General features: G+C 55.0%; 1 pseudogene; it reads left to right on the top strand.

Annotated features, from left to right (window-relative positions):
* The window catches only part of LOC139000466 (SNW domain-containing protein 1-like), a 62,456-nt pseudogene extending 38,017 nt beyond the window's left edge, over positions 1–24,439 (top strand).
* The last annotated feature ends 2,837 nt before the right edge of the window (positions 24,440–27,276 follow it).

Raw genomic sequence — 27,276 nt, 5'->3', positions numbered from 1 at the left:
TTCCCCCCCCCACCCCCGGCCCCGATTGTGCACCCGTGGGGTCCCTTGGCCTGGCCTGCGCCCTCTCGCAAGCTGGGACCCCTCGGGGGATGTCGGAGAGCCGGTTTCGGCCTGATCCCGCAGGCCAGGCCGAGGGACCCCACTGGTGCACGAATTTGTGCACCGGGGCCTCTAGTAAATAAATAAATAGACTCACTGGTTTTTCCATTTGGAGGGTGAGCGAGGATTTTTCCTATTTTGGGGTCTGTATACGCTTGCAATAGACTTCCACGCTTTTTTTTTTTTTTTTTTAATATATTTTATTGATTTTTTACAGAGAGGAAGGGAGAGAAATAGAGAGGTAGAAACATCGATGAGAGAGAAACATCGATCAGCCGCTTCCTGCACATCCCCCACTGGGGATGTGCCCGCAACCCAGGTACATGCCCTTGACCGGAATCGAACCTGGGACCCTTCAGTCCGCAGGCCGACGCTCTATCCACTGAGCCACACCGGTTTCGGCTAGACTTCCACGCTTTTGCATAAAATCTTCTCATCTGCGAATTTTTATTTTTCCAACTTCCTAGGGCAGAAACCTGCAATTCATGTTCCAGCTCCCACTTGGGGTATCAGGTTCAGGGAAGAGGCGTGACCCCCGAGACGCGGACGGGAGAGGGCTGGGCTGCCAAGGAGGGTGTGTGTGATGGGGACACCCGCAGGGCGCGCTCTCGGCCTGAGCACAGGGCGGCCGTGTTATTAAACACATATTTTTACGGCAGCGTTTTACCGAAATGACGTGTCTTGCCGCCTGTGGGTCTGAGGGGATCGGGCTGGTGTAACACAGCGCCATTTCAGAAACTCGTCAACACGGCCATTTACGTATCTGGGCATATACGGGCAGAGCTCGAACACACACCTCTATCCTTGGGCATCCTTTTTTTCTCTATTTAAACCCTCACCAGAGGATATTTTTTATTGAGGGCGGAAGGGAGGAGCCGGAATGAGAGAGAAATATCGATGTGAGAGAGACACATTGAACGGTTGCCTCCCGCACACACTCCAACCCAGGCCGGGGCCTGGGACGGAGCCCGCAACCCGGGTACGTGTCCCCGACCGGGAATCGAACCTTCCACGCTTCGGTCTGCAGGCCGACGCTCTAACCACTGGGCCACCGGGTGGGGTCCTAGAGTGTCCTTTAAAAATGCATGTCTTGGGCCCCAGCTGGTGTGGCTCAGTGGATAGAGCGTCACCCTGCAGGCTGAAGGGTCCCGGGTTCGATTCCAGCCGAGGGCATGTACCTGGGTTGCGGGCACATCCCCAGTAGGGGGCGTGCGGGAGGCGGCTGATCGATGTTTCTCTCTCATCGATGTTTCTAACTCCCTATCCTTCTCCCTTCCTCTCTGTAAAAAATCAATAAAATATATTTTTAAAAAAATAAAAAAGCATGCCTTTGGCCCTAGCTGGTGTGGCTCAGTGGATAGAGCGTCGGCCTGCGGACTGAAGGGTCCCGGGTTCGATTCCAGCCAAGGGCACATGCCCGGGTTGTGGGCTCGATCCCCAGGGGGAGGCTTGCAGGAGGCAGCCGATCCGTGATTCTCTCTCTCTACTTCTTCTCCCTTCCTATCTGAAGTCAATAATATATATATATATGTATGTAAACATATATATATATTTTTAAATGCATACCTTGAGAATTAAAACAATCTCTTGCAAGACTCCTCCCAGCATTTAGGCAAGACGTCGTTTCCCTAATGGCTTCGTGGCTATGGGGGGGTGGGGGGGGGGCTCTGTCGTCCCCCCACATCGGAGTTCCAAACAAAAGGTTTCTGTTCGCTCGCCTCCTGCCTGCTCTACTCAGCCACAGCCCTACCCGCGGCTCGAGGGGGGCGGTCACCAAGGCCGTGAGCAATTTTAAGTTCTAATCATTCCAGATGAGCACAGGACGGATGCTATTGCCTTCTTGTGATTGTTCGTCCGCCAAACCCAATTCCTCGCGGGAGGGCCGGGTCGGGGGGTCGCAAACCCAATTTGCAAAATTTTCCGGCGCCGGATGCGACACGCTTCCCTGAATGGGATGAGATCATTTCAATCGCGCGTGCAGGTGAGCTGTTCAAGCTGAGTGGACCCGGGGCCCCGGTAAATACCACAGGCAGAGAAGTATGCCCATAATCAGGGAGTTTTTCTTTTTTTTGAAGGATTAGGTCCAAAATGCAGGTGGCAGGTATTTTTTTATGGCAACGGAATAAGGATGGGGCTGACGATAAAGTTTCCAGTCACAAAATGACATGTGGTCAGTCCATATTGACATCCTATAGAATAAAAGCCTAACATGCTAAGTGTCTGGTCGGCCGGTCAACCAATCAAAGCGTAATATGCTAATGATATGCTGAGACCGCTCAACCGCTCGCTATGTTGTACACTGACCACCAGGGGGCAGTCAACCAGTCGCTATGACGTGGACTGACCACCATGGGGCAGTTGGCCGGTTTACCAGGCGCTATGATGAGCACTGACCACCAGGGTGCAGACAGTCGACCAGTCGCTATGACGTCCACTGACCACCAGGGGGTAGACAGTCAACCGATCGACCAGTCGCTATGACGTGGACTGACCACTAGGGGGCAGTTACCAGTTTACCAGTCAATATGATATGCACTGACCACCAGGGGGCAGACAGTTGTCCAGTCGCTGTGACATGCACTGACCACCAGGGGGTAGGCAGTCAACCAGTCGACCAGTCACTATGACATGGACTGACCACTAGGGGGCAGTTACCAGTTTACCAGTCACTATGATGTGCACTGACCACCAGGGGGCAGACAGTCGTCCAGTCGCTGGGACATCCACTGACCACCAGGGGACAGACACTCTGACTGTTAAGTTAGTTGCTCCTGGGGTCAGGCCGGTCAGGACTGAGCGAGACGGGGTGGACACGCCCTGGAGCCCTCCCACTCCCTTCCTCTCTGAAATCAATAAAAATATATTTTAAAAAAATTAATGAATTAAAAATAAAATAGCCCAGCCTGCTCGTGAATGTCAGGAGAACGGCGAATGAGGCCCGTGTGCACCAAATCCCCCTCTACTAATGCACAATGCCAACTCTGTGTTTGTCGAGCTGTGAGATGTTTATTCCCAAGAACTGAGTTCATGTTTTCTCCGATTCACATCCGACCCCAGGAGCAAGCTAACTGACCAGTAGGAATGTCTGCCGCCTGGTGGTCAGTGCACGTCACAGCGACTGGTCAACCGGTTGACTGTCTGCCCCCTGGTGGTCAGTGCACGTCATAGCGACTGGTGGACCAGTCATCTGCCCCCTGGTGGTCAGTGCACGTCATAGCAACTGGTCAACCGGTTGACTCTCTGCCCCCTGGTGGTCAGTGCACATCACAGCGACTGGTCGACCAGTCATCTGCCCCCTGGTGGTCAGTGCACGTCATAGCAACTGGTCAACCAGTCAACTGTCTGCACCCTGGTGGTCAGTGCACGTCATAGCGACTGGTCAACCGGTTGACTGTCTGCCCCCTGGTAGTCAGTGCACGTCATAGCAACTGGTAGACCCGTCGACTGTCTGCCCCCTGGTGGTCAGTGTACGTCATAGCGAGCAGTTGAGCGGCCTTAGCATATCATTTTTAGGGCGAAATGGGGGGTTCTGGGCTCGACAGGGGTCGCCGCCCAGGCCCCTCGCACTTTCCCGTAGCCTGAAGGGTGTCGCCATACGTCAGGGGACAGTGCGTGCGTCCGGTCCCCGGCACAGACAAGTGCCCATCGATTTTGTGCAAAAACGGGCTGAAATATAGATTCCATTCGCTCCCTGTCCTCTACCAAGGCCCTGTTTCATCATAAGAAAATAGTGTGTCACCAAAACAAGACGAATTGAGCCGGAACGTCGTTCTATGGATTTGCTGAGGTTCTGACTTGAAAATCTTATGAAGTTCGGTGTGTGTTTGTGTGGGAGGGGGGTGCTGGGTCCCCAACATTGTCCATTGGATGCGGTGGTTTAGAATAGAAACCGCACCCCGGCCGGTAAGACTCAGTGGTTGAGCGTCGACCGGGGAACCAGGAGTTCTGGGTTCGAATCCCGGTCAAGGGCACATGCCCGGGTTGCGGGCTCCATCCCCGGTAGGGGGCGTGCAGGAGGCAGCCGGTCCATGATTCTCTCTCATCACTGATGTTTCTATCTCTCTCTCCTTCTCCCTTCTTCTCTGAAATCAATGAAAATATATTTTTTATATAAAAGAAATAAAGAAAAGGCAGGACACACCTGAGATTCCCGTCCTTCGAGCTTTAAACAGGAGGAAGTGGGGGTTGCTTCACCTGGCACCAGCCCCCCGTCTTCGCTAGGACCCTGAGCTTTGGGGATCTTTGTCGCGAACATCTGCCTGTGGGAGGCCTCAGTGGGGGCGCAATGGGGGCGCAGTGGGGGCTTCCTCTAGTCCCACAGGTTAGTAACGGGGGCGGCGGACACCCCCTGGGAGATTGCTGTCGGATCTGAGCGGGAGAGACACTTGGGCCAGGGCTTGGGGCCACGGTCCGTGTGGAGCTGCCGGTCCCGTGGCTGCGTTTAACGGTTTCACGGGCGCGTGCTCCCCCCTGGTTATAGCTCCGTGGGGTGCGCCCCCTTAGCCGTGCCTCCGGCCTGGGATCTCCCTGACCCCCATCCTGTCTTATTCAGCATCTTCCCGTACGATGTCATCCAACATTAAAGAGGAAAACAGGACCCCCTGGCGGTTTTTGCAGCGTCACCAAACCTTGGAGCATCGCACGCTCTGGGCCGGGCGTCCGCCAGGTTCCGGGAAAAGCCAAGAGGGGAGTGTTTTCAAGTTTGGGGGCCACAGCCCCTCCGCTCGGCCGATGTAGGAGGGAAATTGGCCACAGGCAAGGCCTATAGGAACGGGCGGGGATGTCTACATAGACCCTGAAATCGGAATTTTGTACCATTTTCACAGGCCATGATAGATTATTCTTCTTTTAATTATTTCCTCCATCGATTTAAAAATGCAAAAGCAGCCCATCTGGTGAGGCTCAGTGGTTGAGCGTCAAGCTATGAACCAGGAGGTCAGGGTTCGATTCCCGGTCAGGGCACATGCCCGGGGTTGTGGGTTTGATCCCCAGTAGGGGGCATGCAGGAGGCAGCCAATCCACGATTCTCATCACTGATGCTTCTCTCTCTCCCTCTCCCTTCTTCTCTGAAATCAATTTTTTAAAATATATTTCTTTATTGATTTCTGAGAGGAAGGGAGAAAGAGAGAGAGAAACATCCATGATGAGAGAGAATCATGGATCGGCTGCCTCCTGCACGCCCCCTACTGGGGATGGAGCCCACAACCCAGGCATGTGCCCTTGGCTGGAATCGAACCCGGGACCCTTCAGTCCGCAGGCCGACGCTCTATCCACTGAGCCAAGCCGGCTAGGGCTGAAATCAATTTTTTTTAAAAAATGTCACCATAGATTTCCAATGACAAAACCCAGCAGCTTGTCCTCCCCTCTCATCATCTGTGACGGCGGTGATTGCGTGAAGACTGAGGGGCTGGCGTCGCCACCCCAAGTCCTGATGGGAGAGGCGGCCGTAGCCTTTGCAAATAATTGCCTGTGACACGCACGGCCGTTGCTTACGGACCGCACGCGAGCCTCGTCCATCTGAGTAATGAGCGCGTATCGATTAGCCGTCGGAGGCCGCACGCTGGGCCTGGCCCGGCGGAAACAAATATTTCTCCTGTTCTCCCGCACATAAATAATTCACGGGGAAAAGACGCCCTCCATTTGTCTGGATTTCACTGGAAGAAAAGTGCTTAGTAAGCTCCTCTATCCGGTTTTGCCGTTATACTAAAACTAGAGGCCCGGTGCATGAAATCATGGTCGAAGCCCCACCCACCCGCCCTCATGGGGACCGGTCGTTTGGTTGTCACGATCGTCGCAGACACTGGCTTTTTAATATATATAGATTGTTTAAATCAAGAGCAATCAGCCCAGCTCGTGTGGCTCAGTGGTTGAGCATTGACCTAGGAACCAGGAGGTCACGGTTGGATTCCCGGTCAAGGGCACATGCCCGGTTGCGGGCTCGATCCCCACTAGGGGGCGTGCAGGAGGCAGCCGGTCCATGATGCTCTCTCCTCATGGATGTTTCTCTCTCCCTTCCTCTCTGAAATCAATAAACACATTTTTACAAAATAAACAAACACCGGGGGCCATCGGATTTGCCGCGTTGCGATGCCGCGGCGAACACTTGGGTTTGAACGCCAGGGCTCCTGGAATTCTCCCAGTCAGATGCTGAACACAGCTCCTGCAAAACGAATTTCCGGGTTATCCCGGAACGTCCAGATCCGAGGGGCGTGTCCTCTGAGCTGCACACACTCTCCGTGCAGCCAGCACCTGGCGGCCGGAACGTCGGAAGGAATGAAGGAGAGCTGTGTCACGTCCATGTGTGTTTCTCGGTGTGACTGTAACGTGGGCATTGAGGCCTGGGTATCGGACAGTGGAATTCCCAAGTGTCACCACTTCCCCGTGCATTTATTTGTTTAATTATTTAAATTATTTATTCATCTATTTGTTTACCAGAGGCCCAGTGCTCGAAATTCATGCACAGGTAGGGTTGGTCCCGAGGCCTGGCCGGCGATCAGGGCCTATCTGTGGGGCAACCGGCGGGGCGATCCGAGGGGCCCCCGCTTGGCCGGCCTGGGGCCTGCGGGTTGGGGGCAGCTCCTGCGTTGAGCGTCTGCCCCCTGGTGGTCAGTGCGCATGACAGCGACTGGTCGTTCCGCTGTTCAATTTGCAGATTAGGGTATGATAGAGGACTAGAGGCCCGGTGCACGAATTCGTGCACCAGTGGGGACCCTCGGCCTGGCCCACGGGATCGGGCTGAAACCGGCTCTCTGACATCCCCCGAAGGGTCCCAGATTGCGAGAGGGTGCAGGCCAGGCCGAGGGACCCCACCGGTGCACTCTCGGGGCCGGGGAGGGACACAGGAGGTTGGCCAGCCAGGGAGGGACCGCGGGAGGGCTCCAGGGAGTGTCTGGCCCGTCTTGCTCAGTCCTGATCGGCCGGACCCCAGCAGCAAGCTCACCTACTAGTCGGAGCGTCTGCCCCCTGGTGGTCAGTGCACGTCATAGCGAGCGGTTGAGCGGCCTTAGCATATCATTAGCATATTACGCTTTGATTGGTTGAACAGCTGACCAGACACTTAGCATATTAGGCTTTTATTGTATAGGATTAATTTCAGAGAGAAAGGAAGCGGGAGAGAGAGTTAGAAGCATCAGCGATGAGAGAGAATCACGGATCGGCTGCCTCCCGCACGCCCCCTACTGGGGAATCAGCCAGCAACCTGGGCATGTGCCCTGACCGGGAATCGAACCCTGACCTCCTGGTTCCTGGGTGGATGCTCAACCCCGGAGCCACGCCGGCCGGGCTGCATGCAATAACATATATGTGATGTGTGACAACCATCCCTGAAGTAGGGAGGGAGGGGGAGCAAGCGTGACTATTTTTTCCCACTTTGTCTTTGGCAGCCGATAAATATCTGATTAATCCCGGACTGGACCGAGGAGCCGTGGCTGAACATCCCCTGTAGCTGGGGGACCGGCACCCTTTCTCTCCTTATCTCCTCGCATTCTGAGACAATTACCGTGGCTCCCTTATCGGCTTAACTCAATCAAACCTGCGCTTCTTGTTTTGTTAGGACACACGTCCGAAATGAGGAGGGAAGGAGAGAGCTTTATCTCTTCCGCCGGCACCTATTACTTCTGCGATGACGAGGGAGCCTCGAGCTGTGCCCGTTTCAATGCGAAACGCGCCGGGAAGCCTGACGCGGGCTCGGTGTTTTAATTACCTCTGTTTGGGGGTGGGGTGCTGAGGACTCCGTCTTCCCCCGCTGGACAAGAAGGAAGAGGTTGATGTGAGTGCGCTGGGAGGTGAGAGAGGGTCCGCGTAAGGGGCCCTGTGGTTAAATTTCACAACATTATCATTGATCGGGTTCACAGCGCGGAATGTTCCGGAAAAATCTCCTTCTGGTGGGATTGGCAAATAGAGGATTTATTTTTTTCAACCGGGAGCTCGACATGGGAGTCATCACTTACCTTCTCTGGACCCAATGCCCACGGCTGAGAATATCTTCACCTTGTTCCTGCCCCGTGAGCGAATATCTATACTAACAAAAGGGTAACATGCTAATTAGACCGGGAGACCTTCCAGACGTCCTTCCGGACAAAGCCATGGTGGCAGGGCCGAGGCAGAGGTGGTTAGGGGTGATCAGGCCAGGAGGGGAGGGCAGTTGGGGGCGAGCAAGCAGGCGGGGGTGGGCAGTTGCGAGAGAGCAGGTTGTCAAGAGGGGACAGTGGGGGGCAATCAGGCCAGCAGGGGCGGGCAGTTGGGGGCAATCAGGCCGCCAGGGGAGAGCAGTTAGGGGCGATCAGGCCGGCAGGGGAGGGCAGTTAGGGGCGATCAGGCCGGCAGGGGAGGGCAGTTAGGGGCGATCAGGCCGGCAGGGGAGGGCAGTTAGGGGCGATCAGGCCGCCAGGGGAGAGCACTTAGGGGCGATCAGGCCGGCAGGGGAGGGCAGTTGGGGGCGATCAGGCTGGCAGGGGGGGCAGTCAGGGGCGATCAGGCCGGCAGGGGATAGCAGTTAGGGGCGATCAGGCCGGCAGGGGAGGGCAGTTAGGGGCGATCAGGCCGGCAGGGGAGAGCGGTTAGGGGCGATCAGGCCGGCAGGGGAGGGCAGTTGGGGGCAATCAGGCCGGCAGGGGGGGCAGTTCGAGGCGATCAGGCCCGCAGGGGAGGGCAGTTGTGGGTGATCAGGCCGGCAGGGGCGGGCAGTTGGGGGCGATCAGGCCGGCAGGGGCGGGCAGTTGGGGGCGATCAGGCCGGCAGGGGAGGGCAGTTGGAGGCGAGCAGGTTGTCGGGGGGACAGTTGGGGGCGATCAAGCAGGCAGACAAGTGGGCGGTTAGGAGCCAGCGGTCCCAGATTTCAAGAGAGATGTCCGACCGGTAGTTGGACATCCCCCGAGGGGTCCCAGATTGGAGAGGGTGCAGGCCGGGCTGAGGGACACCCTCCCCTGTGCACGAATTTCGTGCACCGGGCCTCTACTCTATATGTATAAAAGCCCAGCAACCAGAACGGCAGAATGACCTGAACGACCAGCCTCTATGACGCGCACTGCGGCGGCCAACCAGCCCGATCTGGGCCCCAATTGGCCCCCCTACAACCTCCCCTAGGCCCTCCCTCTGGCCAGCCCTGCCCTCAATGGGCACCCCCCCCAACCCCTATCGGGGGCAGGCTGGCTAGCCAACTGCCTGCGGCCCCTCCCCTCTGCCTGCTGCCCCCCTATATAGGCCCCAATCGGGGGCCAGCCTGCCAACCTTCCGTGGTCACTCCCCCCCCGGCTGGCTGGCCCCCGGTCAGCCTCGATCACGGTCCAAGCCAAGGAACCCCACCAGTGCACGAATTCGTGCACCAGGCCTCTAGTTTCCTGATAAAAGCAGAAAACATATCACACAACACGAATTTCATGCACAGCCAGGCCACGCGGGGAAATCAATGCTCGAACCACGTGAGTCCATCGGCGACCGGAAGAGAAATCCCTTACCCAGGGCGCTGCGGGGGGCGGGGGGAGGGGAGCTGTGTTCTCCGCCGAGCTTTGCAAATACTCGATAATGTCTAGTGGCATCTGTGCCCGGCGATGCTTATTGTGAAATTGCAAGAGGATTTATTCTGATGAAAGGAATCCACAGGCATAATCCTCTCCCGCTGTTCAGAGAAACGACGGCCTGAAACTCTCTCTTAAAACAGCCAGCCGGGCCCTGGCCGGTGTGGCTCAGTGGATAGAGCGTCGGCCCAGGCAGAGCGACAGGGGATGGGGGGATTTTTCCATTTGAAAACTGTTCATCCGTGGGAGTGGGCCCCGAATGTATGGGCAGCGTTTGCCAAGCAGGTCCCATTTTTCCTCTCGTGGGTTTAACGTGTGAGCGGTAAATATTGGATGTGCAATTAGTGGGCAGTGATTGTGGCCGGGATGGAAGCCCTCCAAGCCAACAGCTGCTCCGGTGGCTCAAATGCACGGAAAACGAAAAGGGAGGCGCAGAGGGAGCCGCACGCCGGCGTTTTTCAAAGGCTCCGTCTGGGAGGGAGGCGGCAGCCAGAGGGCCATGCGTCAGCCAACCACTATCCACTGGGTTTTCGCCGAAATGTCTGCCTCAGGGTCAAGAACGTCCTTGCCCAAGAAGATGGCATATTGGGGATAGGTTTTTTTTTTAAGTTTTTTTATTGATTTCAGAGAGGAAGGGAGAGAGAGAGGGAGAGAGAAACATCCATGATGAGAGAGAATCACGGATCGGCTGCCTCCTGCACGCCCCCTAGTGGGGATGGAGCCCACAACCCGGGCATGTGCCCTGACCAGGGATCAAACCAACCATGACCTCCTGGCTCATAGGTCGACACTCATCCCCTGAGCCAAACCAACCAGGGTTAAATAAATATATAAAATTTATTGATTTCAGAGAGGAAGGGAGAGGGAGAGAGAGACAGAAACATCCATGATGAGAGAGAATCATGGATCGGCTGCCTCCTGCACGCCCCCTACCAGGGATCGAGCCTGCAACCCAGGCCTGTGCCCTTGACAGGGAATCGGACCCAGGACCCTTCAGTCCGCAGGCCAACGCTCTATCCACTGAGCCACACCGGCCGGGGCCAGACTGTTTGTTCTTTTGTATCTCGGCCTCCACAAGGGACCACCCACAAAGCACAAGTATTAAGAAGAAACGAAGGAAGGAGTGAAGGCGCCATTCGCACTCACCATTCTGTCTGCAAGGCGGTGGCTGCCATGGTAACATGGGGGGAGCCTCCCAGGTGTGGGGAGGGCAGGGGAGGGTGACGCTCCCTCCCCTGGGGCCTGGGTGGCTCAGGGATGTGGTCAGGGCAGCGGTGACCTTGTGTGTCCCCAGCCAGGGAAGGTCAAGGTCATGCCGCCTGTTCCCAGGGTGTTTGGCTCTCTCTCCTGAGCACCCGGCCGCTGCGATTTGGGGAGCAGGTAGTCAGATGGGGAGGTCCAGGCTGGAGCCCGCCCACAACCAAGTGGGGGTATCAGGGGCCCACCGAGGTCATCCCCAGACACGTGGGGGTCACACTGCAAGTGACTGAGCCCCCGGTATGTGTCATGCAACCCCGCTGTCTCCCTAGCGCTGTGTGGAACACACACGAGCTGTGCCCACCTGTGAACCAGGAGGTCACAGGTTGGATTCCCGGGCAGGGCACAGGCCCCGGTTGCAGGCTCGATCGATCCCCAGTAGGGGGAGTGCAGGAGGCAGCCGATCTATGAGTCTCTCTGATCATGGATGTTTCTCTCTCCTTCTCCCTTCCTCTCTGAAGTCAGTCCTATAGAGTAAAAGCCTTATAAGCTAAGTGTCTGGTTGACCAGTCGGCCATTCAACCGATCAAAGCGTAATATTCTAATGATATGCTAAGGCCACTCAACCACTCGCTATGATGTGCACTGACCACCAGGGGGCAGACAGTCAACCAGTCGACCAGTTGCTATGATGTGCACTGACCTCCAGGGGGCAGACGCTCTGACCGGTAGGTGAGCTTGCTGCTGGGGTCTGGCCGATCGGGACTGAGCGAGATGGGTCGGACACGCCCTGGAGCCCTCCCATGGTCCCTCCTTGGCTGGCCAACCTCCCATGTCCCTCCCCTGCCCCGATCATGCACAGGTGGGTCCCCTCGGCCTGGCCTGCACCCTCTCACAATCCGGGACCCCTCGGGGGATGTCAGAGAGCCTGTTTTGGCCCGATCCCACAGACCACCCCGAGGGACCCCACTGGTGCAGGAATTCGTGCACCGGGCCTCTAGTGGATAGATAATTCCCTTACCCGGGAGGTCCTTGCTAAGGTGGCGGGTACGCTGAGCGCTGGCGATGAAAGGCAGTGGCTGGGCCAACACCTGAGGGAGAGGGGCAGGCTGGGAAATGCAAAGTTCAGCTCCGCTGCTGCCAGGAACATATACACGTAGGATGTTGCAAGTTATGAAGCTGTGACCGACGTTTGTCTGGAATCTATAGGAGTAGATTCCTTCATACGGTAGATATGATAATTCGCTTAAAAACTCGCCACTCGAGTTTGATAAACCGTCAGCCCTTTGCGGGCACAGCATTGAAACGTTTTTCCCTGATCGCAAACCTGAATTCCCTGTGCTTAGCGGTACGGTCTTTGAGATCCAACCAAACGCAATAAAATCTCACAAACACGGGAATTAATTCCTATGAACCCTTTATCTGTGTGTCTCGTCTGGGGCTCATTCTGAATCGAATTAAAGTGTGAGAGCCGGGAGCAGAGCAGGACACAGGATACGCCCGTCCTGGCGTGATGTTTGTTTCCTGGCCTTTCTCTCCTGAGGAGGGAGTGGACGAGTTAATGAAATCGGCTTTTATTACCCATTCACGGCTTTCAACGTGAGGAGGCCCCTCTGGACATTCATGAATTTACATAAAAAGTAAAGTAGGAATTTTCTTAAATGTGTTTTTATTGATTTTAGAGAGAAAGGGAGAGAGAGAGAGAGAGAGAGAGGGAGAGAGAAACATCCGTGATGAGAGAGAATCATGGATCGGCTGCCTCCTGCACGCCCCCTACTGGGGGTTGAGCCCGCAACCCAAGCATGTGCCCTGACCGGGAATCGAACCCAGACCTCCTGGGTCATAGGTCGGTGCTCAACCACGGAGCCACGCCGGCCGGGCGGTAGAGCAGGAATTCTACCGTCTCTTGTGGGAAAGGGGAAGGAGAAGCCATGGCCCATGGGGGCTCCTGGTGGTGGTGAGGAGGGCAAGGGGATGGGTCCCAGGCCCAAGGAGACCTGGACCACTTTGTAACTAAAGCATCGAAGCCGTCAGCCTGGTGTTTGGGGCACGGAGTCCAGGGTGGCGGTGGGAAAGCCAAGCCGACTGCTACGTGCGGACTTGTCCAGTGAGGGCGGTGGTAGACACATGAGTCGTCAGCCCCAAGGGCACCCACAAGATGGGAGAGTCGTGTAGACGCCTGCAGACCTGGGGTGGGGGTGGGGAGGACTGTACGGTCATGTGGTTTCCCGTGAAGATGGGAACCCATTGTAATCCCTTCAGTAGGTGCATTTGTGGTCTCCTGGGAGGGTCACCCCTTTAGGACTGATCATCAGCAGGTTGTTACAGGCTATAGAGTATTATTCCGGTTCTATGTGTGTCCGCCTGGGTTACCGTACTTTCTGAATTTAATGTCTTTCCTGCTAGACAGTAGGCACGGAGAGGGAAGGTGCTGGGTCTGCTTCTAAAATATAGCACAGTGTCTGGCATAGGAGGCACTTGGTTCATATTTGTTGGTTAAATGAATCAGAGTGAGGGGATGTATTGAATAGTGGGATGGATGCATGGGTGCATGGATGGGTGGGTGGGTGGGTGGGTGGGTGGATAGGTTGGTGGATGGGTAGATGGGTGCATGGATGGGTGGGTGGGTGGGTGGGTGGGTGGATAGGTTGGTCGATGGGTAGATGGGTGCATGGATGGGTGGGTAGGTGGATGGATGGATGAATGGATAGATGAATGGGTAGATGGGTGCATGGATGGGTGGGTGGGTGGATGGATGGATGAATGGATAGATGGATGGGTAGATGGGTGGATGGATGAGTAGGTGGGTGGCTAGGTTGGTCGATGGGTAAATAGGTGGATGGATGGGTGGGTGGGTGGATGGATGGATGAACGGATAGATGGATGGGTAGATGGGTGGATGAGTGGGTGCCTGGGTGGATGGATGGATGAAAGGATAGATGGATGGGTAGATGGGTGGATGGATGGGTGGGTGGATGGATGGATGAATTGGGTAGAGGGATGGGTAGATGGGTGGATGGATGGGTGGGTGGGTGGATGGATGGATGAACGGATAGATGGATGGGTAGATGGGTGGATGAGTGGGTGCCTGGGTGGATGGATGGATGAAAGGATAGATGGATGGGTAGATGGGTGGATGGATGGGTGGGTGGATGGATGGATGAATTGGGTAGAGGGATGGGTAGATGGGTGGATGGGTGGGTGGGTGGGTGGATGGATGGATGAATGGATAGATGGGTGGGTGAGTGGGTGCCTGGGTGGATGGATGGATGAATGGATAGATGGATGGGTAGATGGGTGGATGGATGGATGAATGGGTAGAGGGATGGGTAGATGGGTGGGTGGGTGGATGGGTTGGTAGAAGAGGAAGAGAGACAAGAAGACAAGGAAAAGGAAAATATTCAGTCTTGAGAGACACTCCCAAATGGTAAGGAAGTTAGAGGTCACATCTGCTTTCCCCCCCCCGATGCTCCCGATGCTGAGATACAGTTGCACGAAGGCCCGCCTGATCGGATTGTCCGGCCGCTCACCGTACACCTGCAGCCAGTACGAGGTCACGGCGCGTGCAGGCTGTCACTGAAAGGTGACACTTACTCTGAAGGGCCTATGAACAAGCCACTGTGCCGGGCATGACCGCACTGGGGAGCGGAGGCTGCTGGGGGGACAGCAGTGGCGGGAGTGGGCCCGTGAGCCCGCGCCGTGGGCCGAACGGAGCCTATACTGCCGACTGGTGATGGGCGTGGGGTTCGAGGGGCGGGAGACGCACACATCCAAGAATCAAGGTTGGCGACTAAGAGGCGTCCTCTCTTTTTTTTAATTTATTTTATTTTATTTTCATTTTTTGAATCCTCACCCAAGGATATTTTTCCCACTAATTTTTAAAATATATATATTTTTATTGATGTCAGAGAGGAAGGGAGAGGGAGGAAGAGAAACATCCATGATGAGAGAGAATCATGGATCGGCCGCCTCCTGCACGCCCCCTACTGGGGATCAAGCCCACAACCCGGGCATGTGCCCTTGACCGGAATCGAACTCAGGACCCTGCTGTCCGCAGGCAGACGCTCTATCCACTGAGCCACACTGGCCAGGGCATCTTGAAACTGTCGTAGCGGGTTTCATCTTGTTTAGCTGAACGAGAACTCTGTGTAGGTATGAGGACCTGAATCCTAGGTGGGCTGTGTGGGAAATGAATCCCCTAACCCAGTGGATCTCCACCTTTTCTTGGCTACACCCCACCTAAGCGTCTCTGAAATCCTGATGCCCCACCGTGACACAGAATTCTCATTCTTCAAAAACCGAACTCCGATTCACGTGGAGGAAGCCTAAAAGGCCATGAACTTGGTCTACACAAGTTTCCAAAGAACACGGCATCCATGAAGGAGAAAAATAAAATTACACAAGGACTGTGGAAGTACCGAGGAAGAAATCACTAAGAAATTGTTTTTTTAAAAAAATAATAATAATATGAAGTGACTAGAGGTCCGGTGCACAAATTCGTGCACGGGTGGGGTCCATCGGCCTGGCCGGTGATCGGTGATCGGCGCCAATGGGGACGGGCCAGACGGAGGGAGGGACCACAGAAGGTTGGCCTGCCACGGAAAGTTGGCTTGTGGGACGCACTGACCACCAGGGGGCAGCTCCTGCGTTGAGCGTCCGCCCCCTGGTGGTCATTGCGTGTCATGGCGACCTTGTTCAGTCGACAGGTTGTCACAGTCACTTAGGCTTTTATATATATAGATGTGGAAAAATAGCCCATAAAGTTTCAAAACATAGAATAGAGGCCTGAAATGCATAAATACGTCACAATATATATTTATCTACCGTACAGGAGGCCTCTAGAACCACAAGTAATGCAAAAAAAAAAAAAATTCACTGTGAATAACGCATTCTCGAATGGCCCCCTTAGAAACAGGAGGCAACTGATTGATGTTTCTCTGTCATCGACGTTTCTAACTCTCTATCCTTCTCCCTTCCTCTCTGTAAAAAATCAATAAAATATATTTTTTTTAATAAAAAGGAGAAGAATGAGCGTTGTGTTCTCTGCTCCCAGGACAGACGCCTGGTGTAACTGGTGTCTGTTAACCCACGCCGGGGACCACGCCAATGCGTGTCCACGAACATGTCCACGTGTTCGTGGCTCCTGTGGCCTGATTCTGTCAGCGGTGGGAGAACGTGTCGGCGTTTCCCCAGCCTGAACCTCTGCGTCTCGAGACTCGTCTCGTAAACACCTTTCAAGTGTCTGCGATGCTTTGTCAGCCGCCTCATGCATATGCAGGACGCTGACATTTCGTCTTAATTGATGAGTGTTTTGAAATCGCCTCCTTGACATCTCTGAGTATCAGGTGTTTGAGCAAACCCAACGCTGGTCCCTCCAAAGGTCACTGTTGTTCTGTGTTGTTGTTTTAACTTCTTTTTGTGCCGCTGAGTTGGGTAAAGACTTGGAACATTCGCTTTCATGTGGATTTTGAAAAGGAGAAAATAGAATAGAAATAGCTGGAAATCCAAGTAGAACCATGGATCCAAGAGAAACATACTTGTCCGCGACCTGTACCAGGATGATTTCTTTTTTTTAAAAAAAGCAGGACATCAACCAAAACACGAAATGCCATCTGTCAGTCAACGTAACACTGATTTTGAAAGGATGTGGTTAGGTAGTCCGGCCCAAATGAGAGAGAGAGAGAGAGAGAGAGAGAGAGAGAGAGAGAGAGAGAGAAAGAGAGAGAGAGAAAGAGACATCAATGATGAGAGAGAACCATGGATCGGCTGCCTCCTGCACGCCCCCTACTGGGGATCAAGCCCGCAACCCGGACATGTGCCCTTGACTGGAATCGAACCCCGGACCCTTCAGTCCACAGGCTGACGCTTTATCCACTGAGCCACACCAGCTAGGGCTCTTTCTTTTTTTAAAAAAAAAAAGCATATATTTTATTGATTTCAGATAGAGGAAGGGAGAGGGAGAGCGAGAAACATTCATGATGAGAGAGAATCATGGATCGGCTGCCTCCTGCACGCCCCCTGCTGGGGATCGAGCCCGCAACCCGGACCTGTGCCCTTGACTGCAGTGGAACTCGGGACCCTTCAATCCACAGGCTGATGCTCTATCCACTGAGCCACACCAGCTAGGACTCTTTTTAAAATATATATATATATTTTTGTTGATTTCAGAGAGAGAGAGAGAGAGAGAGAGAGAGAGAGAGAGAGAACTATCCATGAGGAGAGAGAATCATGGACCAGCTGCCTCCTGCACGCCCCCCACTGGGGATGGAGCCCACTACCCGGGCATGTGCCCCGACCGGGAATCGGACCCTGACCTCCTGGTTCCTAGGTTGACGTTTAACCACTGAGCCATACTGGCCAGGCCGTTGGCCCATCTTCACAGGGAGACATTATTCCCGATCTGCAAGCCGGAGGCCTCGGAGCTCAGCTGGAACTAGTTGGCGTTCTCTTCCTCGTTCATGATCGTCGCTGGTCTCGGCTGGGCGGACGCGTGGCTAAGAGGCCCTTCATTACTCGGTTGTTGTGTCCTTGTTTTCAGGGGAGGAAGGCGGGTCGGCAGGTGGCAGCGAACCTCCCGATAATGACTTCCTTTCGGCATCACTGAATTTCCTCGTGGAGTCGATCATTTCATTATGCGGCGGGGGGCTCTGCAAGGCTCGCCGTGCGCGTGTGTGCGTGTGAGTGTGTGTGTGTGTGTGCGTGTGTGTGCACGTGTGTGTGTGTGTGCGTGTGTGTGTGTGTGCGTGTGTGTGTTCAGTCTTCTTATAAAACGCCAGTTCCTGCCCGGCCGGCGTGACTCAGTGGTTGAGCGTCGACCTATGAACCAGGAGGTCCTGGGTTCGAGTCACGGTCAGGGCACATGCCCGGGGTTGCAGACTCGATCCCCAGTAGGGGGCGTGCAGGAGGCAGCCGGTCCATGATTCTCTCTCATCATTGACTAGAGGCCCGGTGCACGAAATTCGTGCACTCTGGGGAGGGGGGTGTCCTTCAGCCTGGATTCCAAGAGGGCGCAGGCCGGGCCGAGGGACCCCAGTGGTGCACAAACAGGGCCAGGGAGGGATGCGGGAGGTTGGCCAGCTGGTGAGGGACTGTGGGAGGGCACCAGGGCATGTCCAGCCCATCTCACTCAGTCCCAAACAGCCGAACCCCAGCAGCAAGCTAAGCTACCGGTCGGAGTGTCTGCCCCCTGGTGGTCAGTGTATGTCATAGCAACTGGTCAACTGATCGACCGTCTGCCCCCTGGTGGTCAGTGCATGTCATAGCAACTGGTCAACTGATCGACCGTCTGCCCCCTGGTGGTCAGTGCATGTCATAGCAACTGGTCAACTGATCAACCGTCTGCCCCTTGGTGGTCAGTGTATGTCATAGCAACTGGTCAACTGATCGACTGTCTGCCCCCTGATGGTCAGTGTATGTCATAGCAACTGGTCAACTGATCGACCGTCTGCCCCCTGGTGGTCAGTGCATGTCATAGCAACTGGTCAACTGATCGACTGTCTGCCCCCTGGTGGTCAGTGCATGTCATAGCAACTGGTCAACTGATCGACTGTCTGCCCCCTGGTGGTCAGTGCACGTCATAGCAAGCGATTGAATGGCCTTAGCATATCATTAGCATATTACCCTTTGATCGGTTGAATGGCCAACCAGATGACCAGACACTTAGCATATTATGCTTTTAATACATAGGATGTCTCTCTCTCTCTCTCTCTCTCTCTCTCTCTCCCATCCTCTGTGAAATAAATAAAAACATACTTTTAAAAAAAAATGCCAGTTCCTGTCAAAACTATTGATATAATTTTAAAACAGTGTAAGTCTCCGTGGTGTTTCCTAGCAGCATGCCATCCTGCCTACATTATGGGAGCTCATTAGTTAGATCCGGAATTTTGACAAATGAGCCTAGCAAACCCATTGATTCCTTCCCCCCACTGCATTGTGGGAAAAGTCTTTAAAGACTGCAAGGCCGCTGAGCTCCAACGCGGGGTGTTTTCCAGCCGAGACGAGCCCTGCTGCTTCCTGGCCTGTGCGTTAGCTCAGATTTAATGCACAGCGTGCACCTCGGGCGGCTACAGGGAGAAAGCAAACACCAGGGTGGTTGTACGGAGACGTTACTCACCAGGTGTGGCTAATACCCACCTAACAGTAATGAGAGAAGATGCACAGGGAGTATGGCATCTCAGCGTGCGAAATGCAACGGTTTATTTATTTTGTATATTTTTATTGGGCTCAGAGAGGAAGGGAGAGAGAGAGAGAGAGAGAAACATCAGTGATGAGAGAGAATCATGGGTCGGCTGCCCCCTGCACGCCCCCTGCTGGGGATCGAGCCTGCAACCCGGGCATGTGCCCTGACCATGACTCGAACCCAGGACCTCCTGGTTCCTAGGTCGACGCTAACCACTGAGCAACACTGGCCTGGCTGACTGTCGCTTTCGTCCTTACGACGCCGCTGATGTGCATGTAGAGTGATTTAGGGAAGCCCCTCGAAGTAACGTTTCAAGAAGTTACCTTCCTTCGTAGGAACGGAAGTGTGCTTCCCGCCTGAGGCAGCCCCTCAGACCGCCTGTGCACGCGTACATTTTTTTCCAAAAAAAAAAAAAAAGAATTTTGCAAGCTCACAAAAACCTCTTCTGTGGCAAACTGTCTGAGACGAAAAGGAACGTTGAGCCTGTTTTTCTCGGTTCCGTTCTTCTCCGAGCCTTCCGACCTCAAGGTGACTTCAAGGGCGAAATCTATGCAGCAAATTGATTTCTGCAACAGGGGAGACGGTGACGGACATGGTCCCCAGATGGCCAGAGGGCATTTTCCATGGAAACATCTAAAAAGGCACAGATGTGTGATGTCAGGTCAGGGGAACAGGACACCTGGTCTGCTCAGGTGGGAGTCCCTGATATGAAGACGGGCCTGCATGAAAGTGGCAAAATTCCCAGCTGGTGTGGCTCAGTGGTTGGGCGCCGACCTATGGCCCAGGAGGTCACGGTTCGATTCCCGCTCAGGGCACATGCCGGTGTTGCAGGCTTGATCCCCAGTAGGGGACGATCCATGATTCTCTCTCATCATTGGTGTTTCTCTCTCTCTCTCTCTCTCTCTCACCCTCTCCCAATAAAAGTGTATTACAAAAAAAGCAGGAGAAATGTCTTCTGTGTATCTGTGATAGCAAGTAAATATAGAAATATATATCCTCTATAATAAAAGCCTAATATGCTAAGTGTCCGGCCGTCCGTTCAACCAATCAAAGCGTAATATGCTAATGATATGTTAAGGCTGCTCAACCACTCGCCATGACGTGCACTGACCACCAGGGGGCAGACAGTTGACCTGTCAACCAGTCGCTATGATGTGCACTGACCACCAGGGGGCAGACAGTCAACCAGTTGCTATGACATGCACTGACCACCAGGGGGCAGAGACTCCAAACAGTAGCTTAGCTTGCTGCTGGGGTCCGGCCAATCAGGACTGAGAGAGACGGGCCGGACACGCCCTGGAGCCCTCCCTCCCTCGGTCCCTCCCCGGCTGGCCAACCTCCTGCGTCCCTCCCGGGCCCCGATCGTGCACCGGTGGGGTCCCTCGGCCTAGCCTGCGCCCTCTCACAATCCAGGACCCCTCGGGGGATGTCGGAGAGCCGTTTTCAGCCCCATCCCGCAGGCCAGGCCGAGGGAGCCCACTGGTGCACGAATTTGTGCACCGGGCCTCTAGCAAATTATAATGGGAGTGTTCGCTCAGGGCTCTAGACCTCAGCCCTGCAGATGTTGGGTCAGGATGACGTTGGGGGCCTGGCCTGGGCGCTGTGGGGTGTGGAGCAGCTCGAAGTCGCTCCCCGTCCGGTGTGGCAACAACAACTGCATACATTGGCAATGTCCCCCACAGGACAACAGGGAGATTTGTTCTCTCTCTCTCTCTCTCTCTCTCTAATCATCAGAGAGCTTCCTATGCTCCCTGCCCAGAAAGTGTGAGCCCTGGGGAGGCAGAGCACAGATCCTGCCCGTCTTGGTGAGTGTACCCACAGCCCAGCGCTGTTAATAAACGCTTCTGGAATAAATGAATAGCGATAGAGTGAAAATGAACCTGCCCAGGCTGCCAGTGGATAAAAGGCGATCTGATTTCATGGCTAATGTATTTAAATCTATGTGGGCTCCTCTTAAGCTCTGCGTTCAAAGGAGTTTCACTGACCTTGGGAGGGAGAATTTCACACATGAAATCTCTCGGTTTTGCCGTCTCTCCTTCCCTAATTGGGTCAAAAACTTAAGGAATGACCATCGCGTGGAAGGTCGTGCGGAAATAAGAGTTGTGTGAGAGCTCGGCCGGCGTGGCTCAGGGGCTGTGTGTTGAATCAGGAACGAGGAGGTCACGGTTCCGTTCCTGGTCAGGGGCACATGCTCTGAAATCAATAGAAATATATTTAAACAAACAAATAAAACGATGATAGGATATCACCTTCGTGTGCAGTTATCTTTAAACCGTGCAGCCCTGGCCGGTGTGGCTCAGTGGATAGAGCGTCAGTCTGCGGAGTGAAGGGTCCCAGGTTCGATTCCCGGTCAAGGGCACATGCCTGGGTTGCGGGCTCGATCCCCAGTAGGGGGCGTGCAGGAGGCAGCCGATCAGTGATTCTCTCTCATCATGGATGTTTCTATCTACCTCTCCCTTCATCTCCGAAATCTATTTTAAAAAATTCTTTAACGTGTCATTATCAACACTCACCCTGAGTTAATTTGCTTTTCTTATTCTTTTTTTAAAAAATATATTTTATTGATTTTTTACAGGGAGAGGGATCGAGAGTTAGAAACCTTGATGAGAGAGAAACATCGATCAGCTGCCTCCTGCACGCCCCCTACTGGGGATGTGCCCGCAACCAAGGTACATGCCCTTGAGCGGAGTCGAACCCGGGACCCTTTGGTCCGCAGGCCGACGCTCTGTCCACTGAGCCACACCGGTCAGGGCTGCTTTTCTTATTCTTAAAAAATAATAATAAATGTTCCCCTAGCCGGTTTGGCTCAGTGGATAGATCATTGGCCGGGGGACTGAAGGGTCCCGGGTTCGAGTCCAGCTAAGGGCATCTACCTGGGTTGCAGGCTTTGGGGTGCAGGAGGCAACCGATGGATGTGTCTCTCTCACATCGACGTTATGTCTCCCTGTCTCTCCCCCTCCCTTCCACTCGCTAAAAAAAATCAATGGGAAAATATCCCCGGTGAGGATTAACCAAGAAAATAAAAAATCGATGGAAAAAAAAATATCCCAGAGTCCGACCCCCAGCCCACAGCAGGTCGCAGACGGCACAAGACCCAGCCGAGCCCAACGAGGACTTTTCTCCCGTATTTTTCTCCTAAAAACATTGATTACACAAACAAACAAATAAGATAAACTAAACGGAGGTAAACGAAACCTTCACGCCTCCCCGGGCCCCGTGGCCAATTACTGGCTAAAATATGCGCTCTCCCCGGGCAGCCCACCTGCCGGGCCATCTGGACCGAGGCTGCTGGGCCGACAGGTGATTGCTAATGAGGTCCCTGGCGCAGCTGTGTCCAGATGTGCCTGGTGGTCCCCGGACGCTGCAGCCAGATGGCTCGCCCCTTCCCCCTCCTCCTCCTCCTCCTCCTCCTCCCACCCTCCTCCCACCTCTTCGGGCAGATGCTCAACGCAGGATCTTCTCGGGCGACAGACACCCTCGACAATTCACGGTCAGTCGTCACCGGGATCTCTCCTCCCGGCTTCCCCCACGTGAGGAACAGCAGTGGGCGCTGACTTTCAGAGAGGACGGGAGAGAGAGATGGAAACGTCCATGATGAGAGAGAATGATTGATCGGCTGGCTCCTGCACGCCCCCTACTGGTGATCATCGAGCGCACAACCCGGGCACGTGCCCTTGACCGGGAGTCGAACCCGGGACCCCCTGGTTCGTCGCTGGACGCTAACCACTGAGCAGCACTGGCCGGGCCGGCCCATCATTATGGACTGAGAATTGAGTCTAGGCCGGGGTCCGTGCTAAGAAGCTTCAGATGCGAGAAAGGGAACGTGTTAAATGCAGGGGGTGCTTGATGGTCACAAATGAGGTTTAAAGATGGAGTTTCATAGCAGACGTAACTAGAATATTGCACTAGGGTCACGGGGGGGGGGGGGGGGCTTGGGCACAGCCTCTGGGCATCACCCCACAGTCACCGCCCTCCCTCCTTTAATAAAAGGTTCCGCCCGGTCGGCATGACTCAGAGGTTGAGCATCGACCTAGGAGCCAGGAGGTCAGGGTTCGAATCCCGGTCTAGGGCCCATGCCCAGGTTGCAGGCGCCATCCCCAGTAGGGGGCGTGCAGGAGGCGGCCGGTCTGTGATTCTCTCTCATCGTGGATGTTTCTCTCCCTCTCTCTGTCATCAATTTAAAAAAATCTATATATCCCTCTCTCTTCCTCTCTGAAATCAATAAAAATATATATATATTTTTAAAATCTCTATATATAAAAGCCCAGTGAGGAAGAGCAGAAGGACCAGTCGACCAGTCGCTATGTTGCGCACCGACCACCAGGGGGGGCAGACGCTCAACGCAGGAGCTGCCCCCCTGGTGGTCAGTGCGTTCCCTCAGCAGGTGGATCCCCACAGGCCACGCCCCCCCCCACCAGTGCACGAATCCGTGCACCAGGCCTCTAGGAAAAAAATAAAAATGGTTCTGCCGGCCCTGGCTGGTGCGGCTCAGCGGATAGAGCGTCGGCCTGCGGAACGAAGGGTCCCGGGTTCGATTCCCGGTCAAGGGCATGGACCTGGGTTGCAGGCCCCTCCCCGTGTTCGCAGTTAAATGCCGCTAACTCCATACAGACACATTCGTCGTTAATAGCGAGTTGGTCATATTTTACACAGAACACACCCTCTCCCTTCCTCTCTGAAATCAATAAAGAAATATTAAAAAAAGAAAAAGAAACATCGATGAGAGAGAAGCATCCATCGGCTGCCTCCTGCACGCCCCCCACTGGGGATGCGCCCGCAACCCAGGTACATGCCCTTGACCGGGAATCGAACCCGGGACCCTTTGGTCTGCAGGCCAGCGCTCTTTCCACTGAGCCACACTGGCCAAGGATAACTATTCTTTTATTTTTTTAATATATTTTTATCGATTTCAGAGGGAGAAAGAGATAGAAACATCCATGCTGAGAGAGAATCACGGATCGGCCGCCTCCGGCACGCCCCCTACTGGGGATCGAGCCCACAACCCGGGCATGTGCCCCTGACCGGGAATCGAACCCGGGACCCTTCAGTCTGCAGGCCGGCGCTCTATCCACTGAGCCACACCGGCCGGGGCGGGATATCTATTCTTATGGCTGATCGTATTACCGATGTCCCCCTTACCCCCTCCTCCCAGCCCCCGACCCCTCCCCGGCCTTCCCCGCCCTGTTGGCTGTGCCCACGGGCGATGCCTACGTGCGTGTATGTTCTTTGGCGAATCTCTCGTCTTCCCACCCACCTCCCCCTGGGATCTGTCCATCTGGGCCATGCGCCCAGGCCTCTGTTTCTCGTTTCTCCGTCCGTTAATGCTGCTCATTCGACCCCGCAGACGAGTGAGATCATGGGACCCTCGTCGTCCTCTGACTGGCTTCTCTCGGTTAGCACGATGCCCCCCTGGTCCCGTTACCCGATGCAGGCGGACGAGACGCTGTGATTATGAGCTGTGCCGGACTGCGCACGTGAATCCCGCGGCTGCCTCTCTCACGGCAGTGGGAGCGGGGACATGACCGGAGGGGAGGTGTGGGAGGGATGCCTGCACGTCCGGATTCACGCCCGGTGGGCGCTGTGTCCCAGGGGCCAGTGTGGGGCAGAGCTGATGACGTGTTTTGCTCTGGCACAGACACAGCTGAGCTGAGGCAAGGGCAGTCTCGACACCGTGACCTTCCCTGACTACTGGCTCCTCGGCGATAGAAATGATGGACCGGAATCCTTTGTACGGTTAATACTTATGTTAATAAAAGGGTGATATGTTAATTAGCCGGATAGACCGGACGTCTGTCGGACATCCTTCTGGACAAAGCCACGGTGGCAGGGGCCAAGGCAGAGGCAGTTAGGGGTGATCAGGCCGGCAGGGGAGCAGTTAGGGGTGATCAGGCCGGCAGGGGGGCAGTTAGGGGTGACCAGGCAGGCAGTGGAGCAGTTAGGGGCAATCAGGCAGGCAGGGGAGCAGTTAGGGGTGATCAGGCAGGCAGGGAGGCAGTTAGGGGTGATCAGGCCGGCAGGGGAGGGCAGTTAGGGGCGATCAGGCTGGCAGGGGAGCAGTGGGGGGCATTAAGCAGGCAGGCAGAGTGGTTAGGAGCATCAGGCAAGCAGGGGAGCAGTTAGGGGCGGACCAGAATCCTTTGTACGATTAATACCTATGCTGATAAAAGGGTAATATGCTTATTAGACTGGACAGACCGGACGTCCTTTTGGACAAAGCCACAGTGGCGGGGGCCAAGGCAGAGGCAGTTAGGGGCGATCAGGCCGGCAGGGGAGAGCAGTTAGGGGCAATCAGGCAGGCAGGGGAGAACAGTTAGGGGTGATCAGGCAGGCAGAGGCGGTTAGAGGTGATCAGGCTGTCAGGGGAGAGTGGTTAGGGGCAATCAGGCAGGCAGGGGAAAGTGGTTAGAGGCGATCAGGCTGGCAGGGGAGAGCAGTTAGGGGCAATCAAGCCAGCATGGGAGCAGTTAGGGGCGATCAGGCAGGCAGGGGGGAGCAGTTAGGGGGCGATCAGGCAGGCAGGGGAGAGCAGTTAGGGGCAATCAGGCAGGCAGGGGAGAGCAGTTAGGGGCGATCAGGCCGGCAGGGGAGAGCAGTTAGGGGCAATCAGGCTGGCAGGGGAGAGCAGTTAGGGGTTATCAGGCAGGCAGGGGAGAGCAGTTAGGGGCGATCAGGCTGTCAGGGGGGAGCAGTTAGGGGGCGATCAGGCAGGCAGGGGAGAGCAGTTAGGGGCAATCAGGCAGGCAGGGGAGAGCAGTTAGGGGCGATAAGGCAGGCAGGGGAGAGCAGTTAGGGGCAATCAGGCTGGCAGGGGAGAACAGTTAGGGGCAATCAAGCCAGCATGGGAGCAGTTAGGGAGCGATCAGGCCAGCAGGGGAGAGCAGTTAGGGGTTATCAGGCAGGCAGGCAGGTGAGCGGTTAGAAGCCAGCGGTCCTGGATTTCGAGACGGTTGTCCGACTGCCAGTTTAGGCCCGATCCCGGAGTGACATCCCCTGAGGGGGCCCGGACTGGAGAGGGTGCAGGCTGGGCTGAGGGACACTCCCCCCTGCCCCGCCATGCACAAATTTCATGCACCGGGCCTCTAGTTTATAAATATAAGAGGGGACGTCATTATATGCATCTTTTTTTAAAGTTTACGGAGGTGAGGTTGGCTAACAGTACGACATGGGACTCCGGCGAGTCATTCTGCGATACCGTGTGTACCGGGTTCGCATGGCGTTGGCAAACTGTCTGTCATGGCCCTGTTCTGCTTAGAAAATCATTCCCATGCGTCCCATTTTGTTTATTTATTTGTAAATAAATTGCACGTGCATAGGGCACACGTCACAGGCATCGGAAAACCTGAGAGGCAGGTGGCCTGGGGTGGGGAACGTCCGACCGGGGGGGCCGTGTGAGCCCCAGGAGATCATGTGACCTGGCCCTGCCGAGGCAATGGGGGGAGTTTACTGAACGTCGGACCCCGTGGAGCAGGCCCATGTTTAAGTGGACGGTTCTTTATGGCCGTGAAGGATGTTATAAATATCAGCAGGTCCAGGGCACCCACCCCTCCGATGCCAGGACCCTACAGCTGGCGCTTTGCCAGCTTCTGATGCTCAGGGCGACATCCCAAGCCCCCGTGTGGCAGAGTTTTGTTGTTTACTACGGCCTGGCCTGTTACAGCATCGCTGAAGCGGACAACCACACCTGTCTTCCCTAATTGTTGGTGTTTGTAACCATAGTTACAAAGCAAGGATGTTCCTGAAAAGAGGAAGCGGGGAAGACGCATGGGATGTTAAAGGACAGCCATTGGGAGGAGGTTATTAGGGAATAGACGCCAACAGGGACCTGGGAACCGGACGAGCCGCCAATCACAGTGGCACCGGGATCTGGGTCAGATGTCCCGTCCAGCAGCTCCACCACACCCCGAAAGGCTGTCCCCCAAAACGGTGGAGGGGCCTGCTCCGAGCACCTGCGAGCCATGCGGGGCCACAAGGACAGGGGACAGCGTGGGACTGGCCAGCCGTGCACACGCACAGGCGAACACGGGCCACATACACACGGTTGACGTGTGTGCGGCCACAAACACGTCCATTTCCACAGAAACGTAGGTTTATTCCGACGGAGACCTGCTGAAGGCAAAGGGCTGAGATAAACGAGTCGTCGTTCACAGAAAATAATAGAACATTTTTTTTATTTTTTTTTAAATATATATTTTATTGATTTTTTACAGAGAGGAAGGGAGACGGATAGAGAGTTAGAAACATCGATGGGAGAGAAACATTGATCAGCTGCCTCCTGCACGCCCCCTA

The sequence above is a fragment of the Myotis yumanensis genome, unplaced genomic scaffold, assembly GCF_028538775.1.
Source record: "Myotis yumanensis isolate MYYU_CA2020_CCGP unplaced genomic scaffold, mMyoYum1.0.hap1 SCAF_24, whole genome shotgun sequence".
NCBI lineage: Eukaryota > Metazoa > Chordata > Mammalia > Chiroptera > Vespertilionidae > Myotis > Myotis yumanensis.
Note: the sequence above shows the minus strand (reverse complement) of the source record. Positions and strands in the feature narration are given on the sequence as shown.